This window comes from Hydra vulgaris, chromosome 01 (assembly GCF_038396675.1).
Source record: "Hydra vulgaris chromosome 01, alternate assembly HydraT2T_AEP".
Taxonomy (NCBI): Eukaryota; Metazoa; Cnidaria; class Hydrozoa; order Anthoathecata; family Hydridae; genus Hydra; species Hydra vulgaris.
The window spans coordinates 27,001,839-27,005,935 of record NC_088920.1 but is presented as its reverse complement, the minus strand read 5'-3'; the positions used below and the strand labels follow the sequence as shown (position 1 = coordinate 27,005,935).

Below are 4,097 nucleotides of genomic sequence, written 5' to 3'. Positions count from 1 at the left end.
TAAACTTAAATTACTTATAATAAAAATTGTAACGCCAAACTTAAAAAACAATTAAACAAATTAAAAAAATTTTTTGATTGAAAAAGTAAATTCCTAAAGTTTTTCTATATTTAATTTCAAAAGATTTTTAGTTCTTTAATTCTTTACAACAGTATGTAAATGCAGGTAACATTTTTTAGTATGATCGGGACACAGCAATCTTTTTTTTAATAACTGCGAATTTGTTTTTTTTCCTTCAAGAATTTACTATCAGAGTGCAAACCATAATTTTTTTAGACATTTGTTCTGATGGTGATAGCTGTTCAAAGAGTTGTAATGTTGGTTATGGTAGGTAATTGTGGTTCCTAAAATAAAAAGATCAAACAATCTGAATGAAAATCATGTTATCAAAATAATAATTATTAATTATCAAAAAAAAAGGATAAAAACTTTATTGATTGCTGCCAAATTTTGACTTAATTTTTGTTATAGACATACAAACCTTTTTTTTTTTTAAAAAAAAGAAAAAGAAAAGGTTTTTTTTTCATCTTAATCGTTTAAAGAAAATTCATTTAAAAATAAACTCAATACAGACACCTGTTTGGTTATATACCAAAAGAGGGTTTGTTAAAAACTTGCTGGGCTTTTTCAGCAACCGCACAGAAGTTTGATATATCCTTTAGAGCTTCTAGATCGTTGAACAACTCTATATCGATAATTCATCACCGCATGTTTTCCATTTCATGGGCTCCTCTCCGCCTATAGGGAAATTGCTAATTCTGCATTCTGCTTGTCTCATAAATGATGCTAATACAGTGATTGTAATCTTTTACTGTGAACTTAATTGTGAGTTTTGCATGCATTTTTTAAGAAAAAATGTACAAGGTCAAAAAGCTTTCTAAGGAGAAGCCAACCCTTTTGATATTTTCAACTCTATATTATAATTAAATATAGTCTCCTTTTGAAATAAAGCTTTTTTGAATGACAAAAGAATCTATTCGAGAATTCGATAAAAGAATGCAAACCAGAGAAGCCTGTTTATAGATTTTCGTTACTCAAGAAAAGTTCATGATCCATTTTTTATTCCAGTATTACAAGCCATATAGAAACTAGGGCAATCAACAATTATGACAAATTTTTCTAAAGTTTTTATACTGCTAACTTCATTATCATGGATTAAATCAAAAAGATGGGTTATTGCTTTTGACATCTCAAAGGTATTTGATAAAATCAAACACTTTTTTTCATTTCCAGTAACTTCTAATGCACCACAAGATTTCATCATTAGTCCTGTTTTATTACTTATCTATATTAATGGTCATCCTGGTAATCTTACCTCTAAAGTGACTGATGGTGCAACTATATACTCCAGTCATGACATTAATATAAATAAAAAATCATCACTTTTCATTTGCTTAGAACAGCCAGCCAATCTTGAACTTGATCTCTTTACTGTGACAGCTTGGAACTTGCAACTATAATACAAACAAAACTCCTTTTTTTTACTGCTAACAATTATTGAAATATTGTTGGTCTTATATTGACGAGTGTCAGTAGTGAATGATAGTCTGAGAAGATGTAAAGTAGAGGGCACTTTTACTGTGCCCTCTACTTTACATCTTCTCAGACTATCATTCACTACTGACCACTGACGGAAACCATATACACTTGCAAAGCCATATACAATTGCAAAGTTATTTTGGGTTATTTACACCATATACAATCGCAAAGTTATTTTGGGTTGGTTGGTCCAAATGTGCATTGTCAATGTTTTTGGACCTGCTTTAGCTGATAAGCTTGATCCTCTGTCCCATCATCATAAGGTTGCATCTCTTTTAAAAAATACTACCATATGAAAGCATATGAAGACTAGCATGCCAAACTTTATCAAAGGCTTAAGAAATGTCAAGAGTGATAGCCTTAGCCTCTCCACATCTATCTAATGCACGATAAAATCTATAAGTTATTACCGTTAACAAATCAGCAGTAGAACAAGAAGATTGAAATTCATATTGATGATCAAAAAGTAAGTTATTAGATTCAAGATGAGAGATTAAGTGTTTGTTAATTAAAGACTCAAAAGCCTTGCTTATGATAGTAAGAAGACTAATGGGATGGTAGGTAGACCAGTCAGATCGCTCTCCAGATTTTTTGAAAATAGGAATAACAAATGCCGCTTTCTAGCAGGCTGGAAAACAAGACTCTGATAAGCACTTGTTAAATAGTTTTGAAAGTATAGACAATAGCTCCAGAGAACACTTCTGCAAGACTGTAACAGGTATGATGTCGGAACCACAAGCTGTAGAAGAGTCTAAGCAGAAAATCATTTTAGATACAGAAACTGGAGTGGTACAAAAGTTAAGGCAAGGGAATAATCTGTTTGTCAGCTACACCAGGTAGAATGCAACTATGGAAACCAAGAGATGATATTGATGAGAAGTTCTTAGCATACAATTCAACTTTATCTTGGTGGAATAAAAGATTTGCCTATATTATAGATACTGTTAAAGATTCTCCAGAAATCACAAGATCCTAAAAACCCTAATAAAATGGTACACTAAACAGAAGAATGAAAAAAGTCTTTTAACAAATATCACTTTAAAGCGAATTTTAAATTATTTTAATATTAGAAATGAAAAAGAATGTTTGTTACAACAACAAAAATAACAAATCTGTTAGTTTTTCCTTAAAAAACACAAATCATCCTAGTTTATGGAAATACAAATATATTTAATAAAATAAAAATACATATATTAAAATCAAAAACTTTATTCAAATACAAATACATCAATATAGCCTATTAGCAAACACAATTAATTGATCCCCTATAATAAAGTATTTTATCCCCTGGTTGTGGCTAAAAAAACATAAGATAAGATTATTTGTCAACTACAATCAATAAATGAGTCAAATACAGTCTGTATTTTGGAATTTGACAGTCAAATACAGTTAAATTGTAAGCAAATACACTCAACTTGATGCTTACCCATTACCAAGAATTGATAATCTTGTAAACAAAATTGCTCAGAATATTCAGTACTGTTGATTTGAAACCCGCCTAGCATCAAATTCCTATTAAAGAAAATGATAGAAATTTACCTTTCGGAATTAGAAACGGAATTGCTTGTTTTCAAATATAAAAAAGTTTATATAAAGAGAAGAACTAATAGATAATAATAATAATAAAAAAAGAGCATGATAATAATATTGAAAAACTTACAGCTGAAATTTCACAAATAACCATAACAAATGTAGCTTCTCACAAAATATAATTTTCACTCTTAATTATGTTATAGTAGAAGGAAAACTAAAACCAGATCACAGTTGCCTTCAACCAATGCAAGAGATGCTTGTATAAAGTGTATCACCAGTAAATTCACATGTTACTCTAATAAATCCCTAAATTTTTGGACAAAACAGTTTCTCTCAAAAAAAACACTAAATACTCATAAATCATCAGTGTATAAATGATATAAACCAACATAAAAATGATATTGAAAATGCATTAACAGACTATGTTGATATACAATGATTTCAACTTCAAAAGGAACATATGAAAATGTTCCATTTGATGTTGAAATCGATGCATCTGACATTGCTATAGCTGCTGTTCTTGATATCAAAATATGAGCTCAAGCACCCTTCTATTATAAAAAAAAAAGCGTGCGCAATAATAGAAGTCAAACATTGTACCATATAATTACTAATCAGCAACTAGTATATCATATCTTTGAAAAGGAACATAAACAAAAAATAAAAAAACTTATTGTTAGAAAATTATAAAATTAATTACACAATTATGACATTGTTTACCTATTCAAGAGAACATTGCTCAGCAATAAATACTAAAATTCAAGTCAGCTTCATGACTCACTATCTCATCCTTGAGTAACTAAATTTTATATAAAGTATTGCCAGATGATCTACATTCTTTAAAATCCTTACAAAATATTAAAACAATGGAGACACCTCAAAAAAGAATGTTTACACATATGTGTAAAACAGCTACTTGATGCACTGTACTCTCGTGGTAAAGTTATTCTGGACCAATACTGCTAAGATGACATATTAGTAATAAGTATGAACCACTTGTAGACAAACTTCAACTCATAGAAGCT

General features: G+C 29.5%; 1 long non-coding RNA gene across 2 annotated transcripts; it reads right to left on the bottom strand.

The window, feature by feature from the left end:
• On the bottom strand, positions 1 to 4,097 carry LOC136075249 (uncharacterized). Of its 2 annotated transcripts, XR_010635773.1 has the most exons (5): positions 3,949 to 4,097; positions 3,793 to 3,871; positions 3,200 to 3,378; positions 2,966 to 3,051; positions 1 to 344 (listed from the first exon to the last, which is right to left on the bottom strand). It is a non-coding gene; the product is annotated as an uncharacterized LOC136075249 (long non-coding RNA). The 2 variants fall into 2 exon arrangements; XR_010635772.1 differs by having other exon boundaries at positions 3,793 to 4,097.